Source organism: Rhinoderma darwinii, unplaced genomic scaffold (assembly GCF_050947455.1).
Source record: "Rhinoderma darwinii isolate aRhiDar2 unplaced genomic scaffold, aRhiDar2.hap1 Scaffold_922, whole genome shotgun sequence".
Lineage (NCBI taxonomy): Eukaryota > Metazoa > Chordata > Amphibia > Anura > Rhinodermatidae > Rhinoderma > Rhinoderma darwinii.
Genome location: NW_027464495.1, coordinates 91,894 through 112,943, shown reverse-complemented (window position 1 = coordinate 112,943; position 21,050 = coordinate 91,894).

Sequence of the window (21,050 nt, the reverse complement as noted above, 5' to 3'; positions counted from 1 at the left end):
TTATGAGGCCTATATCGATCTTAACCCCTTCGCGCTCAGCGATGTGCTATTCCGTCGCGCTGACCGACACGTTCGCGCTCAGCGACGGAATAGTACGTCGCAAGGAAAATGCATCGCCATTTTCCACCAGCGCGTGCACAAGCTGTGACAGCTGCTGTTTCCGACAGCAGGCTATCACAGCTCCATACGCCGGGACCTGCCGCGATGGTCCCGCTTCCACGATCGCCACTATTGGTCAGTTAGTGAGTAACTGTCCAATAGTGGCGATCGGTCTCTTCACTTCCTCTCCCTGACATCACATCCTGCCGCTCCCGCCCTGAACGCCTCTGTTGGAGATAGCGTGGCATTCAGAGCGGTTGTGAGAAAGAGAGAGAGAAGAGAAAGTTTAAAAAAAAAGTATAAAAAACAACTTTTTTCGGCATCCCACCTCTCCCATCCACTACCCATTCCTGTACCCTTCCTCCTTGTGTTCCCCCCACGTTTTTGGTCAGTGATCACCTATCACTGACCACTTCTTAGTCTTCAGGACCAATTTCTTGGTCCCTGGGGATTATTTTTTTCTTTTTTTTTCCTTTATAAAAAACATATAAATCAAAAAAATATATAAAAATTAAAAAAAAACAAAAATAGTTAATTAAGACAATTTAACTGGTTAGTTTAGTATTAGGGTCAGTTAGTGTCAGGGAACCGTCAAAAAGCGTAGTTAGGTATAGCGTCAGGGAATTTAGCGTCAGGAATCCGTCACCGTAGTTAGATCTAGCATTAGGGGTCCATCACCGTAGTTTGGTTTAGCGTCAGGGAAGCTCGGAATAATCTAGATAGGTTTAGTGTCAGGCACCCGTCACCGTAGTTAGGTTTAGTGTTAGGGACGCTCGGAATAATCTAGTTAGGTTTACTGTCAGGGAATAGTCGCCGTAGTTAGATTTAGTCTCAGGGAAGTTCAAATAAAATCTAGTTAGGTTTAGTCTCAGGGAAGCCCACTCGTTCTATGAAAACACCAATTTTTTGGGCTGGTTTAGGTAGCAGCCTATTGTTCCTAGTTAGGGAAGTAATGAAACATGTCCCAACGGATATTTAGTGCCGAAGAGGCATATTCATTTCTTGACTCAGACAAAGAGTTGTCGGATGGTGAGACTCTGTTTTATTTATCCACCTCCTCATCCAGTGATAAAGAAGAGGAACCCCCTAGGAGACGCCCCAGGACCACCACCACAGTTGAAGCCCCCGAGCAAGATGACCCCTCCGTAGTTCAAGCCCCCGAGCGAAGTGACCCCATTTGGACCCCCACACCAGACATTTATGAGCCTCAAATCCCCCGAGAAGTGTATTTCTATTGATGATGTAAAGGATCTGCCAGGCACAGCTTCAGGGTTAACGCCCATAGGTAATCAGTCTGCACCTGAGTCTATGTCTCTGAGACTGACTCCAGCTTCCACCACTCAGGCTGGCAGGCTTAGGAGTGGGAGAGCCTATCGCAGCCTGGCCAGACTCAGCTAGCTCCCGTCCTCTGTCTATTTATACCTGCCTTTCCTGTTCCTCCTTTGCTTGTGATTCTTCTCGTGTGGTTTCCTGGCCCAGCTACAGCTTCTGACTATTTGATCCTGCTCCATACTGACCCTGGCTTACTGACTACTCTCCTGCTCTGCAATTGGTACCTCGTACACTCCTGGTTTGACTCGGCTCGTTCACCTCTCTTGTTGCTCACGGTGTTGCCGTGGGCAACTGCCCCATTTCCCTTAGCTTTGTTTACCCTTGTCTGTTTGTCTTGTGCACTTACTGAGCGTAGGGACCGCCGCCCAGTTGTACCCCATCGCATAGGGCGGGTCGTTGCAAGTAGGCAGGGACAGAGTGGCGGGTAGATTAGGGCTCACTTGTCCGTTTCCCTACCCCTATCATTACATAATCACAAGCCCATTACCTAGTCTACCCTGGTCCCTGTCTCTACTATGGACCCCCTTGAGACCCTGGCCCAGCAAATGCAGGGTCTCTCCCTACAGGTCCAGGCCGTGGCTCAGAGGGTCAACCAGCCTGATGCTACCATGGTAGTGCCCCTCACCTCACCTCTTGAACCCCACCTCAAGTTGCCTGACCGGTTCTCAGGGGACCGGAGGACTTTTCTCTCCTTTCGGGAGAGTTGTAGGCTCTACTTTCGCTTAAAGCCTCACTCCTCAGGTTCTGAGAGCCAGCGGGTGGGTATAATTATGTCCCGGCTCCAGGAAGGGCCCCAAGAGTGGGCCTTCTCCTTGGCTCCTGACGCCCCTGAACTTTCCTCCGTTGATCATTTCTTTTCTGCTCTCGGACACATTTATGACGAGACTGACAGGACTGCCTTTGCCGAGAGTCAGCTGGTGACCTTATGTCAGGGTAAGAGACCTGTTGAGGAGTATTGTTCTGACTTTAGGAAGTGGTGCGTAGCTTCTCGGTGGAATGACCCTGCCTTAAGGTGCCAGTTTAGGTTGGGTCTGTCGAACGCCCTGAAAGACCTGCTAGTTAGCTATCCCTCTTCTGACTCCCTAGACCAGGTTATGGCTTTAGCGGTACGACTTGACCGACGTCTCAGGGAACGACAACTTGAACGTTTTTGTGTTCTCCCCTCTGACTCCCCCATCATGCCTCCCGAGGTCCCGTTGCTTCGCTCTTCCACGGAAGACTCGGAGGTACCTATGCAACTCGGGGCCTCCGTGTCCCCCCGACAACATAGAGAGTACCGCAGGAAGAATGGTCTCTGCTTCTTTTGTGGGGATGACAAGCATCAAGTGAACACCTGTCCTAGGCGTAAGAATAAGCAGCCGGAAAACTTCCGCGCCTAAGTGATCATCGGGGAGGTCACTTGGGCGCACAGGTATTTCCCGTAAATATGAAACGTAATAAAATCTTGCTTCCCTTTCAGGTCTCTTTTGGTGGTAGGTCTGCTACCGGCAGTGCCTTCGTGGATTCAGGGTCTTCTACTAATATCATGTCTGTGGAATTTGCTATATCTCTAGCTATGCCTTTGATTGATTTGCCTAAACCTGTCCTGGTAGTGGGTATCGACTCCACTCCTCTTGCTAATGGTTATTTTACACAGCATACCCCTGTTTTTGAACTCCTTGTTGGCTCCATGCATTTGGAGCAGTGCTTTGTACTGTTGATGCAGGGATTATCATCCGATTTGGTTTTAGGCCTTCCCTGGTTGCAGTTGCATAATCCCACGTTTGACTGGAATACTGGGGAGCTTACCAAATGGGGTAATGAATGCTTGACGTCATGTTTTGCTGTTAATTCTATTTCTCCCCCTGAGGAGGTGAACACGCTACCGGAGTTTGTGCAGGACTTCGCTGATGTTTTCTCTAAGGAGGCCTCCGAAGTGTTACCTCCTCATAGAGAATATGATTGCGCTATCGAATTGGTACCAGGAGCTAAGCTCCCTAAGGGTAAGATATTTAATCTTTCTTGTCCCGAACGTGAAGCCATGAGAGAGTATATCCAGGAATGCCTGGCCAAGGGTTACATTCGCCCCTCTACTTCTCCGGTAGGTGCTGGCTTCTTCTTCGTAGGGAAGAAGGATGGTGGTCTTAGGCCATGCATTGACTACCGTAACTTGAATAAGGTCACTGTAAGGAAACAGTATCCCCTTCCTTTGATTCCTGATCTCTTCAATCAGGTTCAGGGGGCCCAATGGTTCTCTAAGTTTGATCTATGGGGGGCGTATAACCTTATCCGCATCAAAGAGGGGGATGAGTGGAAGACTGCGTTTAACACGCCCGAAGGTCATTTCGAATACCTCGTCATGCCCTTTGGGTTGTGTAATGCTCCTGCGGTCTTCCAGAATTTCATAAATGAGATTTTAAGGGATTACCTGGGGGTATTTCTTGTAGTGTACCTTGATGACATACTGGTGTTTTCCAAGGACTTGTCCTCCCACATTGAGCATGTCAGGAAGGTGCTCCAGGTCCTTCGGGAAAACAAACTGTTTGCGAAAACCGAAAAATGTGTGTTTGGGGTACAGGAGATACCATTTTTGGGTCAAATTCTCACTCCTCATGAATTCCGCATGGACCCCGCCAAGGTCAAGGCTGTGGCGGAATGGGTCCAACCTGCCTCCCTGAAGGCGTTACAGTGTTTCTTGGGGTTCGCTAATTATTACAGGAGATTTATTGCTAACTTCTCGGTCATCGCTAAGCCTCTTACGGACCTCATTCGCAAAGGTGCTGATCTCCTCCACTGGCCTCCTGAGGCTGTCAAGGCTTTTGAGGTCCTTAAGAAGTGCTTTATCTCGGCCCCGGTGCTGCTTCAGTCCAACCAAATGGAGCCATTTATCGTGGAAGTTGACGCATCCGAGGTGGGAGTGGGGGCTGTCTTGTCCCAGGGTACCAGGTCCCTCACCCATCTCCGTCCCTGTGCCTACTTCTCCAGGAAGTTTTCGCCCACTGAGAGTAACTATGATATTTGCAACCGCGAACTCTTAGCCATTAAATGGGCATTTGAAGAGTGGCGCCACTTCCTGGAGGGGGCTAGGCACAAGGTAACGGTCCTTACCGACCAAAAGAATTTGGTATTCCTAGAATCTGCCTGGAGGCTAAACCCGAGACAAGCTCGATGGGGGCTATTTTTTACCAGATTCAACTTTTTGGTTACCTATAGGGCTGGGTCTAAAAATATTAAGGCCGATGCACTGTCGCGTAGCTTCATGGCCAGCCCCCCTTCGGAGGAAGATCCTGCTTGTATTCTGCCTCCTGGTATAATCATTTCTTCTATTGATTCTGATTTAGTCTCAGAAATTGCGGCTGATCAAGGTTCAGCTCCCGGGAACCTTCCTGAGGACAAGCTGTTTGTTCCCCTGCAATTCCGGCTAAGGGTACTTAGGGAAAATCATGACTCCGCACTATCTGGTCATCCAGGCGTCCTGGGTACCAAACACCTCATTGCCAGAATCTATTGGTGGCCTGGGTTGCCTAAAAACGTTAAGGCCTACATCGCCGCTTGTGAGGTTTGTGCTAGGTCCAAGACTCCCAGGTCCCGACCAGCGGGCTTACTACGTTCTTTGCCCATTCCCCAGAGACCTTGGACCCATATCTCCATTGATTTTATCACCGATTTGCCTCCATCTCAAGGCAAGTCGGTGGTGTGGGTTGTAGTAGACCGCTTCAGTAAGATGTGCCACTTTGTGCCCCTCAAGAAACTACCCAATGCCAAGACGTTAGCTACCTTGTTTGTCAAACACATCCTGCGTCTCCATGGGGTCCCTGTCAATATTGTTTCGGACAGAGGGGTACAATTTGTTTCATTGTTTTGGAGAGCCTTCTGTAAAAAGTTGGAGATTGATCTGTCCTTCTCCTCTGCCTTCCATCCTGAAACTAATGGCCAAACCAAGAGGACTAATCAATCTCTAGAACAATATTTAAGGTGTTTTATCTCTGACTGTCAATATGATTGGGTCTCATTCATTCCCCTCGCCGAATTTTCCCTTAATAACCGGGTCAGTAACTCGTCAGGGGTCTCCCCCTTTTTCTGTAATTTTGGGTTTAATCCACGGTTCTCCTCCGTTTCACCTGGTAGTTCCAAATATCCCGAGGTAGAGGTCGTTCATCGGGAACTGTGCACTGTGTGGGCACAGGTTCAGAAGAACCTAGAGGCGTCCCAGAGCGTACAAAAAACTCAGGCTGATAGAAGACGTTCTGCTAACCCCTTGTTTATGGTCGGGGATCTGGTGTGGTTATCTTCTAGGAACTTGCGCCTTAAGGTCCCGTCCAAGAAATTTGCTCCCCGCTTTATTGGGCCGTATAAGGTCATTGAAGTCCTCAATCCTGTCTCCTTCCGACTGGAGTTGCCCCCATCTTTTCGAATACACGACGTGTTTCATGCCTCCCTCCTTAAACGCTGCTCCCCGTCCTTGGCTCCCTCGAGGAAACCTCCTGTTCCCATTCTCACCCCTGAGGGGGTGGAATTCGAGGTGGCCAAGATTGTGGACAGCAAGATGGTCCAAGGCTCCCTCCAGTACCTGGTCCATTGGAGAGGATACGGGCCTGAGGAGAGGACTTGGGTACCCGCCCGGGATGTTCACGCTGGGGTATTGGTCAGGAAGTTCCACCTTCGTTTCCCCAAAAAACCAGGTCCACTTAGAAAGGGTCCGGTGGCCCCTCATAAAAGGGGGGGTACTGTAAAGGATCTGCCAGGCACAGCTTCGGGGTTAACGCCCATAGGTAATCAGTCTGCACCTGAGTCTATGTCTCTGAGACTGACTCCAGCTTCCACCACTCAGGCTGGCAGGCTTAGGAGTGGGAGAGCCTATCGCAGCCTGGCCAGACTCAGCTAGCTCCCGCCCTCTGTCTATTTATACCTGCCTTTCCTGTTCCTCCTTTGCTTGTGATTCTTCTCATGTGGTTTCCTGGCCCAGCTACAGCTTGTGACTATTTGATCCTGCTCCATACTGACCCTAGCTTAATGACTACTCTCCTGCTCTGCGTTTGGTACCTCGTACACTCCTGGTTTGACTCGGCTCGTTCACCTCTCTTGTTGCTCACGGTGTTGCCGTGGGCAACTGCCCCATTTCCCTTCGCTTTGTGTACCCTTGTCTGTTTGTCTCGTGCACTTACTGAGCGTAGGGACCGCCGCCCAGTTGTACCCCGTCGCATAGGGTGGGTCGTTGCAAGTAGGCAGGGACAGAGTAGCGGGTAGATTAGGGCTCACTTGTCTGTTTCTCTACCCCAATCATTACAGATGAGTCCCTGGTACATTTTAAAGGGAGGCTTCAATTCTGCCAGTACCTGCCGAGTAAGAGGGCAAGGTATGGCGTGAAGATGTTTAGCTGTGCGAGAGTGCATCAGGGTATACCTACAAATTTAGAATATATGAAGGGAAGGACAGCAGTATTCAGCCCCCAGAATGCCCCCCCCTTACTGGGAATTAATGCAAAAATTGTGTGGGATTTCGTGCACCCACTGCTGGACCAGGGTTACAACCTCTACCTGGATAATTTTTATACCAGCGTCCCACTCTTCAAATGCCTCGCTTCCATAAGTACTGTGGCATGTGGCACTGCTAGAAAAAATCTGAGAGGTCTCCCTAAGACTCTGCTTGGGCAAACACTCAGAAGGGGTGAGAGCAGGGCACATTCTAGCAGCAACATATTGTGTGTCAAGTAGAAGGACAAGAGAGATGTCCTTGTATTGACAACAATACATGGCCACACCAGTACCCATGTACCTGTATGAGGTACCAGTACAGAGACCCCCAAACCAGACTGCATCCTGGACTACAATAGGTACATGGGAGGGGTGGACTTGTCAGATCAAGTCCTAAAAATCCTACAGCGCCATGCGGAAAATGAGGGTTTAATAATCTGGCCGTGCACATCATACAGATCGCATTGTACAATGCGTATGTGCTACGTCGATGTGCAGGCCAGAGGGGAACTTTCCTGGAATTTCATGAGGTGGTTATCAAGAATCTAATCTTTAAAGACCAAGACGAGGGAGCACCCAGTACTTCTGGAAGCGAGGCCACACGCATCGTACAAGGGCAACACTTTCCAGGAGAAGTTCCCCAAACTGGCAAGAAGGGAAAAAGTCAAAAGAGGTGCAGAGTCTGCTCAAAGAGGGTGATAAGGAAGGACACAACATACCAATGCGACACGTGTCCCGAAAAACCAGGGCTCTGTATGAAAGATTGTTTTTTGAATTTATCATACATCCCTTATTTTTTAATTTACCCTGATGCACTCCACACACAGCTTATTCCCCTCATCTTTCCCTTCTGAGCCCTGCCGTGTGCCCAGGCAGCTGATAACAACCAAATGTAGGGTATTGCCGTACCCGGGAGAACCCACATTACAGCTTATGGGGTGTATATCTCCGGTGGCACATGCTGGGCACACTATATCGGACATTGACCTGGCATATATATATAGAAAATTGCAAATCTCACTCTGCACCATCTGCTGCGCATTATCTTTTACACAGTACCTGTGGGGTCAAAATGCTCACTACACCTTTAGATGAATGTCTTAAGGGGTGTAGTTTTTAAAATAGGGTCACTTCTCGGGGGTTTCAACTGTACTGGTACCTCAGGGGCTTCTGCATACATGACTTAGCACCAGAAAAGCTCCAGTAGGCCAAATGGTGGTCCTTTACTTCTGGGCCCTGCCGTGTGCCCAGGCAGCTAATAATAGCCACATGTAGGGTATTGCCGTACCCGGGAAAACCCACATTACAGCTTATGGGGTGTATATCTCCGGTGGCACATGCTGGGCACACTATATCGGACACTGACATGGCATATATATATAGAAAATAGCAAATCTCACTCTGCACCATCTGCTGCGCATTATCTTTTAAACAGTACCTGTGGGGTCAAAATGCTCACTAAACCTCTAGATGAATGTCTTAAGGGGTGTAGTTTTTTAAATGGGGTCACTTCTCTGTGGTTTCAACTGTACTGCTACCTCAGGGGCTTCTGCATACATGACTTAGCACCAGAAAAGCTCCAGTAGGCCAAATGGTGGTCCTTTACTTCTGGGCCCTGCCGTGTGCCCAGGCAGCTAATAACAGCCACATGTAGGGTATTGCCGTACCCGGGAAAACCCACATTACAGCTTATGGGGTGTATATCTCCGGTGGCACATGCTGGGCACACTATATCGGACACTGACATGGCATATATATATATAGAAAATTGCAAATCTCACTCTGCACCATCTGCTTACCTGTGGGGTCAAAATGCGCACTACACCTCTAGATTAATGTCTTAAGGGGTGTCGTTTCTAAAATGGGGTCACTTCTCGGGGGTTTCAACTGTACTGGTACCTCAGGGGCTTCTGCATACATGACTTAGCACCAGAAAAGCTCCAGTAGGCCAAACGGTGGTCCTTTCGTTCTGAGCCCTCCCATGGGCCCAAACGGCAGTTTATCACCACAAATGGGGTATTGCCGCACTAAGGACAAATTGGGCAACAAAATGGGGTATTTTGTTACCTGTGAAAATAAGAAATTTAGATAAAAAATGATATCTTATTTGAAAAAATGACATTTTATTAATTTCACAGCCCAATTCGAATAGGTACTGTGAAAAAACTGTGCAATCAAAATGATAACAACAACCATAAAGGAATTCCTTGAGGGGTGTAGTTTCCAAAATGGGGTCACTTCTGGTGGGTTTCCATTGCTTTGATACCTCTGGGGCTCTGCAAATGCGACATGGCACCCGAAAACCAATCCAGCAAAATCTGCACTCCAACAAACACATAGCGCTCCTTTCCTTCTGAGCCCTCCCAAGGGCCCAAACGGAAGTTTATCACCACAAATGGGGTACTGCCGCACTAAGGACAAATTTGGCAACATAATGGGGTATTTTATTCCCTGTGAAAATAAGAAATTTAGATAAAAAATGATATCTTATTGGAAAAAATTTCATTTTTTTAATTTCACAGCCCAATTCAAATAGGTACTGTGAAAAAACTGTGTGGTCAAAATGATAACAACAACCATAAATGAATTCCTTGAGGGGAGTAGTTTCCAAAATGGGGTCACTATTGGGGGATTCCTACTGTTTTGGCACCTCAACACCTCTTCAAACCTGGCATGCTGCCTAAAATATATTCTAATAAAAAAGAGGCCTCAAAATACACAAGGTGCTTCTTTGCTTCTGAGGCTTGTGTTTTAGTCCACGAGAACACTAGAGCCACATGTGAGACATTTCTAAAAACGGCAGAATCTGGAAAATACATATTTAGTAGTATTTCTCTGGTAAAACTTTCTGTATTACAGAAAAAAAAATCATCAAATTAAAATTCAGCAAGAAAAATGAAATTTGCAAATTTCACCTCCACTTTGCTTTAATTCCTGTGAAATGCCTGAAGTGTTAAAAAACTTTCTAAATGCTGTTTTGAATACCTTGAGGGGTCTAGGTTTTAAGATGGAGTGTTTAATGGGGGTTTCTAATACATAGGCCGCTCAAGGCCACTTCAGAACTGAAGAGGTACCTTTAAAAAAAGGCTTTTGAAATTTTCTTAAAAATATGAGAAATTGCTGTTTATGTTCTAAGCCTTGTAACGTCCAAGAAAAATAAAAGAATGTTCAAAAAACAATGCCAATATATGGGAATTCCCAAGACATATGGGAAATGTGAACTAGTAACTATTTTGGGTGGTATAACCGTCTGTTTTAAAAACAGATGCATTGAAATTCTGAAACATGCTATTTTTTCAAAATGTTCTCTAAATATTGCAATATATCAACAAAATTTTACCATGCACATGAAGCCCAATGTGTCACGAGAAAACAATCTCTGAATCGCTTAGATAGGTTTAAGAATTCCGACGTTATTACCACATAAAGTGAAATATGTCAGATTTAAAAAATGGGCTCTGAGCCTTAAGGCCCAAACTAGGCTGCGTCCTTAAGGGGTTAATTTCAAGTTAAAGATCACTACATCTGTACATAGAAGCTGACATATTGCGGAACAAATATATCAATAGTGTCACTTATATAAATGGAATCATTGTGTAAAACTGTCACTTCTGTATTTAAAGGGGTCGTCTCATCATAACAACTTTACCTTCAAACAACGTATTCTTTTTATTCCGGACACTACAGACACTGACCAATAGGCAACTATTTTTCTAGACTGTGCTCCATTTATAATTAAAGTGTCTTCTTTTGTGGCCCCTCAGGTAGCATGGCACCAGTGAGGCTTTTACCTCTGCAACCCCTATTATTATGCCCTTGATGATTATACACCGTTCAGCCATAAAATTAACCCCTTAAGCCTCCATAAAATAAATGTACGTCATGGATTGCCTTACATAGGGCCACCGTGACGTACTATTCCATCATGGTGATTGTGTGGGCACAGGAGGCTTTGATTGAAACCTCTGATCTTGACAATTTAACCTCTTAGATGGTGTAGTCAATGGCAACCGCAGCATTTAAGTGGGTAGACAGCGGGAGGCGGCTCCCTCTGTCACTCCATAAGTACGCTGTGATTTTATCATGGGGCTGTCAGTACGCTGACTACAGAACAAAGTGGAAGGTAAAAACCGAAAAAGAAAATCACAGAGAGGACCACCACTAAAAACTCCTGAGAGTGCCTAGAATTAATACATTTGTGGTCAGGTCTCTACAGATATAATACACAGCTACCGATGATGTGGTATCCGGCATCTGACACACTTATTGGTTCCCTATCTGTTGACACACGTTGGCAGCTCATGTCATGAGAAGCATCATGGACTACACTCTGGGCATTCGTGTCATGGGAGACACGTGATACTCCCACCAGTGACACATGCTTGATAGACTTCTGCACCGTGCAATGGTACCGCTCATCATCACATCCGGGGCAGTACTTTATGACATCAGATGCTATTTGTATTATGTGCAGGGAATACTCCTCTATCCCCTGCACCATTATGGACTGACATCGGGTGGCCAGCTAAACTATGCGGCTGACTTCTTTCTACACCGGGGACATACAAGTACTATTGCTGTGATCAGTGCAACTTTATTTTGTACTGGTCCTTCTTTTTGGAATATCTAAATATATAATTATTGTCATGATCAATACAACCTTCTGTACTGTTCCTTATCTTTGAAACGTATATTTACCCAAACAACAATTATCTCACACGTCTATTACTGTATACTCAGGATCTGATTGGTATGGCCAGTAACTATATTTGCTTCCCTTATGAACTACAACCTTCGGACAAAGGGAATGGCACTGGAAGTGGACGTTTTTGGTCATTTCTTCGGTCTCACTAATAATTATCCGGGTGGATCTAGCGTATAATAGGTACTGTAGGCTCGAGTGTTGTATTGCTGTCATCAGAGCGGCTATCCCGCAGTGGTGGGCAGGGTTTAAGTAGGGTATAACAGAGAGAGTTCCCAGCATTATCATTCCCTTACCCCCTACAACATTAGTGAGGCCTCATCTAGAATATGCAGTTCACTTCTGAGCTCCAGTTCATAGAAAGGATGCCCTGGAGTTGGAAAAAAATACAAAGAAGAGCAACAAAGCTAATAAGGGGCATGGAGAATCTAAGTTATGAGGAAAGATTAAAATAATTAAACCTATTTAGCCTTGAAAAAAGACGACTAAGGGGGACATGATTAATTTACATAAATATATTAATGGCACATACAAAAAATATGGTGAAATCCTGTTCCATGTAAAACCCCCTCAAAAAACAAGGGGGCACTCCCTCTGTCTGGAGAAAAAAAGGTTCAACCTGCAGAGGCGACAAGCCTTCTTTACTGTAAGAACTGTGAATCTATGGAATAGCCTACCGCAGGAGAAGGTCACAGCAGGGACAGTAGATGGCTTTAAAAAAGGGTTATATAATTTCCTAGAATAAAAAAGTATTAGCTCCTATGTGTAGAAATTTTTCCCTTCCCTTTTCCCGTCCCTTGGTTGAACTTGATGGACATGTGTCTTTTTTCAGCCATACTAACTATGTAACTATGTAACTATGTAACATTACGAATTATATTCACTTGGGGCTGGTGTTGTTTTATAAAATTTCTTTTGATTCTTTAAATTAAGGTTTTAAGTGGTGGTTGTCTTTGCGATTTTTTTGCTGTTTTTGACGTTCCACTATGTTCTGTATAAAGCTTAGATTTAACTGCGTTGTCTGTATTCTGACTTCTTTATCATAACGGAGCTATACCAGGCCCTAATACACCCTATGTGATTCCCCAACAGAATCCATAAAACATAAAAGGGCCGATCAGTGCTCCAGCATTTTTTGCAAATCACACTAGCTAGAATCGCAAATGCATGCAACCAATTGGTAAACGTTTGCGGAATCAGGAGATAACACCTTTTTTGCTCTATTCCTTCTTCTCCTGGTCCAGATAGAACTTCTTCAAGGGGAGGAGGGGGAAGATCTCCACATACTCATCCTTCCCTATATGTTTCCTGACCTCCTGCTTAAGATGGGCACCCAGGGATCCCTTGAAGCAGACATACACAGCCAACTGATCCCCGTTTACCTCATTAGGTGCCTCAGTCTGGACTGAGACCGCAACCGCCTCATGACTCACCAGAAGAGGCTTAACAAGGGAAAATGTGGAAAACCTCCCTCCTACCCAGACTTTACAGGACCGCCCACGCAAAAACCTGGGGTGGACCCGCACCCTTCACCAGGGAACCGCCCCACCATGTTCAGCAGGCACCCCACTGAGTCCCCCAGGCATCTACACACGCCTCCTCCTGTGTTACCCCACAGCACCTAGCGGCAGGGGGCGAACCTAACCTAAACAATAATGGCACAGGGCACCAATAGTGATGCTTTTGAAAAGTATCAAAAAACTTTATTAAATATAGAGGACAAATGACAAAAAGAGTCACACAATAGATATAGCCACATCTCCGGAAGTGAAATACACAGGGTGAACATATGCCCATAACAATACGGATACATCTTAAGTACAAAGTGCTAAGGAATATATGAAATAAGTTATATACCATATATAATATAAATTGTCTTTGCAATACTGCAGGATGGATAAGGACATGGACAAGAAGCTAAATACAAGTATTGATGGTCCTAGGATAGTTGCAACACATGTTCAAAAGAGTACAGCATATGAAATAACATACCGCAATATATACCCATCTGCATGACATAACCGGGATGGCGCCAACCACGAAGTACGTTTCGGCACAGCCCTCATCTGGGGGTGACAACATCTCCTAACAGGTATAATATAATAATATATATATTATATAATTTATTATTATATAATATCATATAAATTTTGGTGTAATAATAATAATGATACTACAGTAAACTGGAGATGACCGCCCAACAATGCGAATATAACCCCTTAATAACATTACACCTTTTCACGGCGGTCATTAAAGGGGTTCTCTGGAAAACTTTATGGTCTCTTGTTTACTTGATAAAGGGGTTCTGTTTCCCCTAAACGCATTGTGCCTCAAGAGAACCTCTATCTCTCTTTTTTATGTATGTTTTATTATGATCTATTGTTTTAGACAATGAATTATATATATATTTTTCTCAAAAATGTGTTGGACTCCCTGAAGTATTGCGCCTGGATGTTGTCTCTTTTTTACAATGGATCCCACCTGGTTCCCAATGTTTTTATCTACCTGCTCTTACTGAAGATGTCCGCAAAACTAGCATAATGAGATGGTAGATCGGAGAGTGACTGAGGCAGTGGAGGCAAAACAGGGCGGACTCCAGTCAAGGACCTGGGCGTGTAGATGAAGCCAAGGCAGACCCAGTAGAACCGGGTTGATGGCTTTAGGCAGGAATAGGAAGGTGATCTGTTCAGAGTGAAGGACTCCAATTTGTGACGTCAGTGGTTTTATGATAGCCACAATAGGATCGGGCAATGGTAGTCCATTTACAGAAGCAACAGCAAGGGGTCTCTCTAGAAGAACTGTGGGTAGATGTAGTCGGTCCACTAAATCCTGCTGGATGAAATTTCCAGCTGCCCTGGAGTCAAGATAGGCAGAGGAGAAGTGTGATGTCTCTCCCGAGATGATGGTCACAGGAATAGATAATTTGGAAGAGGTTTTGACGTTTGGCATCATCCCACCTAGAGTTGCCTCTCTAGGTGCTGGAGTTTCCCAGCTTTTGTGGACATTGGTGAACGAAACGGCCTTTAAGTCCGCAATACAAACACAGACCTGAACGAGGGTGCCAATCTGTGAAAATGTCTCTCCCCCGAACCTCCTGATCGCGTTCCTGGATCCTCATGTTGACCCAGGTAGCCAACAGGATAAGGGCATCCAGGGTAGGTGGGAGGTTGCGGGCTGCCAGCTCGTCCTTGATGTGTGAGGACAGTCCCTGCAAAAAGGTCACTACCAATGCTTCATTGTTCCATGCCAACTTTGCTGCCAGGGTACGGAAGGAGATGGCATGTTCTCCTAATGTGGACGCCCCTTTCTTGAGGGTTAGCAGAGTGGCTGCTGCTGAGGATGTTAGACCCTGCTCCTTGAACACCGCACGAAAAGTCTGTAAGAATAGGGATAAGTCCGAAATTTCTGGCACCTGACGATCCAAGATGGGGTTCGCCCATGCGAGGGACTTGCCAGCGAGGAGGGAAATAATGAACGCTATCTTGGCCTCATCAGAGGAGAAGAGGTGAGCACACAGTCTAAAATGCATGGTACATTGATTGATGAACCCTCTCAGGCTCTAGGATCACTGTCATAGCGAGGAGGAAGAGACAGTGCAACTGTGGATCCGGGACAGACAGGAGAAGTAACGGGCAGTGGAATGGCAGCAGTCTCTCGGGAAGGAACAGGGAGTTGATCCAGTCGGGTGATGATGGAGTTTACAGCCACGAGGAGTTGATCCTGGCGTATGACCTGAACTGTGGTCTTAGGCTAGCCAGCGGGTTCCATGGCCTGAGCGTACTATCACGATCTAGGGTACAGATGTAGCCGTCTTTAGCTTGACTTTTAACGCATTAAATACACAGTGGAAAGATCCCTTATTTTGCAGCAAGTTATCAGAGTCAAGTTAAAGATGGCTACATCCTTATGTGGACCCACGAGGCCACTCTGCCATAGCAGGCTCCGGCGCAGATAGGGCTAGGTGTGACAGGTGGCGCCAGTCGAGGTGGATGGCACCAGGGATGGCAGATGACACACAGTTGTGGTGATACAGCAGGCCGTACCACACGACTCAGATACAAGGCAGGCACAGTTAGGAGACAGCACGAGATACAAGAGATAGGATGCAGGGAACGGGAACACTGGGAGCAAGCAGGAAAACCCTAAGGGACCACTTGCAATACAAACATGGGAAAAGTACAAACAACGTTCAAGCAAGGAGTGGGAGGGCAGAGTGCTGGGGGTGCACTGGGGTAGGATAGGAAACTTTTAGGAAGTGCGTGCGCTGCCTCTTTAAGGCACTCCTCGCACCCTCCAGGAAGGGAAGGTCGCACCAGCCGTGGTCTCTGGGAGGAGAATTTAGGCAGGTAGCCAGGTAGTGGCGGTCGCATCCATTTGCAGAGGGTGAGCGGCAGCGGTCCGTAGCCATAACACTGAGCTTTTTTTTGGTGCTTTATATATAAACTGAGCTTATTTCTAGCCCCGTCTCTATGCTATACGTATCTATGCTTGAATCTGATATTGTATTTGTACACTAAACTATTGTATTTAGGATTTGTCTTCAATAGCCGGATAATTTGCCATGGCGTGCTATGCAAGTCGCACTGCTCTCCACCCTTCTCACACCCATCCTTGTTCTGCACCATCAGGCATCCAATTCCGCTTCTAGGGCCAGCCGTGGCCACCTGCACCCAACTGTCCCCCTACCCAGGTAGCCAATGATCACCCTGACCAATCTTCATGACCCCCTGACCACACTGTCCAACAAATTTACAGCAAACAGAAGAAAATACGGGCCAGCAATCCTCATGACAATGTGATGACTTTATTAGAAAAACATTTTATAAACCACACGACATGTTGACTTGATGATACAAGACCGCTTACGCGCTTCGAAAGCCAACTACGTTCTTTGCAAATGTACGCCATCGCCTCCAAAGTCAATTACATCCCAAGTCCAGTTCCTTGTGCTGCATGATTCATGGACGCCCTATCCGTGGCAATATCCGGGTCCCTTCCGTTGCTTCTCGCTTCAGTCCTGTAGGCACAAAAACATTCTGCAAGTATCCATTGTCACCCGTACCTGCAGATTCTGCTTTAATGATGCAACTCACTCAACACCTTGTCTATTGCATCGTTTACTGATGCCTCTTTTAGATGCGACAGATGTATTTTTTTTATACTTACCAGCCTTCTTTACAGGCACCATCCCTTTTTATTGGCACCTGATCAATAAGGGGGTCCTGGTCCACCACCATAACACTGCAATACTATACAAAATCTCTACACTCAATCCCTAATAACCTCCTCTGCCTCTTTTCCCTCTGACAGCTACCCAACCACTCAAGCTGCAACGGCTTCCATAGACATCTCAAAAACTAGACAAGCCTTTCCCCACTTATCGTTCCCAACATTTCCTGGGACAAGTGTGTTTAGGTAGAAATCAACAAACATGTTTCCTGACCCCAAATTTTACCCCCTCTTTCCAGTAAAGGATTGGCTTTCGGTATCACGCCTCCTCGCTTTTACCTTTTTGCTTTATCCTGCTTAAACATTTTTTTTCAGCACCTTAACCCCTTGAGTACCCAGCTCATTTTGGCCTTGAGGACCAGACCCATTTTTTCAAATCTGACATGTATCACTTTATGTGGTAATAACTCCGGAATGCTTTTACCTATCCAATTGATTCTGAGATTGTTTTCTCGTGACATATTGTACTTTAGTTTAGTGCAAAAATTTGGTCGATAAATTCATTGCTTATTTGTGAAAAACACCAACATTTAGCGAAAATATGAAGAAATTATGATTTTTCCAATTTTAAATGCATCTGCTTGTAAAACAGATGGTAATACCACACAAAATAGTTACCAATTAACATCTCCCATATGTCTACTTTATGTTTGCATCGTTTTTTGAACATCCTTTTATTTTTCTATGACCTCACAAGGCTTAGAACTTTAGCAGCAATTTCTCATATTTTTAAGAAAATTTCAAAAAGCGATTTTTTCAGGGACCAGTTCAGTTCTGAAGTGGTTTTGAGTGCCCTATATATTAGAAACCCCCATAAAACACCCCATTTTGAAAACTGCACCCCTCAAAGTATCCAAAACAGCATTCAGAAAGTGTTTCAACCCTTTAGGCGTTTTACAGGAATTGAAGGAAAGTAGAGCTGAAATTTTCAAATTTCATTTTTTTTTACAAAATTCATATGTAATACATTTTTTTCTGTACCACAGAAGGTTTTACCTGAGAAACGCAACTCAATATTTATTGCCCAGATTCTGCCGTTTTTATAAATATCCCACATGTGGTGCTAGTGCGGTAATGGACTGAAACACAGGCCTCAGAAGCAAAGGAGCACCTCTTGGATTTTGGGGCCTCCTTTTTTCAGAATATATTTTAGGCACCATGTCAGGTTTGAAGAGGTCTTGTGGTGCCAAAACAGTGGAAACCCCCAAAAGTGACCCCCATTTTTTAAACTACACCCCTCAGGGAATTTATCTAGGGGTATAGTTAGCATTTTGACCCCACAGGTATTTTGCTATATTTTCTGGAGTTAGTCTGTGAAAATGAAAATCTACTTTTTTTCTAGAAAAACGTAAAAATTTCTAATTTTTGCAAGAAATAAAGGAGAGAAAGCACCCCAACATTTGTAAAGCAATTTCTCACGATTACGGAAATACCCCATATGTGGTAATAAACTGCTGTTTGGACCCACAGCAGGGCTCAGAAGGGAATAACCCCCATTTGGATTTTGGAGCTCTGATTTTACTGGAATGGTTTTCAGTGCCGTGTCACGTTTGCAACGCCCTGGAGGGACCTAAACAGTGGAATCCCCACAAAAGTGACCCCATTTTGGAAACTATACCCCTCAAGGAATTTTTCTAGTGGTATAGTTATCATTTTGACCCCACAGGTTTTTTGCTGAATTTATTGGAATTAGTCTGTGAAGATGAAAAGAGACTTTTTTTTGGAAAAAACACAGAATTTTCTAATTTTTATAAGGAATAAAGGAGAAAAAGCACCTCAACATTTGTAAAGCAATTTCTCCTGATTACGGTAATACCCCATATGTGGTAATAAACTGCTGTTTGGACCCACGGCAGGGCTCAGAAGGGACGGAGCACCATTTGGATTTTGCAGCTCAGATTTTGCTGAATTGGTTTCTGGGGGCCATGTCGCATTTGCAGAGCCCCTGAAGTACCAGTACAGTAGAAATTCCCCAGATGTGATCCCAATTTGGAGACTATACCCCTGAAAGAATTAAATTAGAGGTATAGTGAGCATTTTGAGCCCAGGTGTTTTATAGATTTTATTAGAATTGGTCCGTGAAAATGAAAACATTTTTTTTTCCAATAACCTGTAGCTTTAGCTCAGAATTTTTCATTTCCACAAGGAATACAGGAGAAAAGACACCCCAAAATGTGTTACACAATTTCTCCTGATTACGGAAATACCCCATATGTGGTTGTAAACGGCTATTTGGACATACGGCAAGGGTCTAAACGGAAAAAGTGCAATTTCGTTTTTGGAGTGGAGATTTTACAAAATTGGTTCTTGGTGCCATGTTGCATTGCGCTGAGGTACGAGTACAGTGAAAACTCCCGAGAAGTGACCCCATTTAGGAAACTACACCCCTCAAGGAATTCATCTAGAAGTGTAGTGAGCATTTTGACCCCCAAAGGTTTTGCAGAAATTAGTGCACAGTGGATGTTGCAGATTAGAAATTGACATTTTCCACATATATGCTATTTCAGTGCCCAAAGCGTTGGGCCCAGCTTGTACCACTGGAGACACACACCCCATAAATTGTTAAGCGGTTCTCCAGAGTACGGTAATACCCCATATGTGGTCATAAACCGCTGTTTGGGCACATTGCCAGGCCCAGAAGGAGCGCCATTTGGCTTTTGGAGCGCAGATTTTGCTTGGTAGTAGTTTTGTTTAGTGTTTTACTGGTGTTTCAGTTTATAATGTGGGGGCATATGTAATCTGTGCGGAGTACATACATTTTTTGCGTGACACACTGTCGTTTTTATTGGTACCATGTTTGGCTACGCGCGACTTTTTGATCACTTTTTATTCAATTTTTTTGGAAACAACGTGACCAAAAAAGGAAATTCTGCCATTGTTTTTTATGGTATTTTTTTTACGGTGTTCACCGTGCGGGATAAATAATATGATATTTTTTTAGGTCAGGCCGATACGAACGCGGCGATACCTATTATGTCTAGTTTTTGTCTTTTTTTTCATTTTTTTTCTAATTATAAAGGGCTTGATCAGGGAAACAAGGCGATTATTGTTTTTATTACGTAAAACTTGTATTTATTTATTTATCTAAAACTTTTTTTTTACTTTTTTTTCACTTTTTATTTTACACATACTAGGGGACTGGCAGATCTGATCTTCTGATCCCCTGCACAGTACACTGCACTACTTCTGTATGTACTGATGTAGTGCAGTGTATTGTAACTGTCACTTTACAACTGACAGTTGAGCCTATTACGTCCTGCCTTGGGCAGGACCTAATAGGCTCCCGTACCTGGCAACCATTGCAACCATCAGAACCCCGCGATTTTTCGCGGGGGGGGGGGGCAATGAGGTGCAGAGGGAGCCCCCTCCCTCTGTATCAATCACTTAAATGCCGCTGTCGCTATTGACAGCGGCATTTAAGGGGTTAAACTACAGCGATTGGAGAGGACAGTGATCGCTGTAGTTGCAGTGGGATGTCGGCTGTATATTACAGCCGACATCCGATGAAGATGGAGCGAGCACAGCTCCTGTGCCCGCTTCATCCTCAGGGCGTTACTATACGCCCATTTTCGGGAAGGGGTTAATAAAAATAGTGTTTTGTTTTTTTACACCGCTTTCTCTGATCTCCTCACGTATCTCACAGAAGTGAGGAGATCAGAGAAAGTGACAGGAGCTTTCTCCTGCAGACGACGTCACAGACGGCTGTGATTGGTCAGTCTTCAGAGACTGACCAATCACAGCAATCGCCGGCATTGGGGACTGTTAATTAGTCCCCAGGCCGGTAGCAGAGACGGTTAGCTGTCAATGACAGCTGGCGCCGCTGTTCTGTCACTATGTGATTTCACATAGTGACAGTTTATTCCGTAATAGTACGTCGAAGGTACGCAAGGGGTTAATTGTCTTGCCCATTAGCCCTTCTATCCCCAACATCAGACCACTCATAATCATCTGACAGATCAGAATCAGACTCAACCAGCTACTGTTGCCTTTTTCTGCTTCTCTTTACATCCAGATGTGCTGCTCCTGTAATTCCAAACATTGTGCCAGTACTCCATGTTATAAACATTTTGGCAACCCCCAAGATGTCCCTCTCCCATGTTGAGATTATGAGGCCCTCCTGGGATAATGTTGCCCTCACCGACCCAGGAACCCTGCGCAAGGACCCTGGCACTTGGCCCATCATTGTGCCATGTTCCCAACAATCCAGTATACCCCAAGTCCAGGTTCTGTGTGCT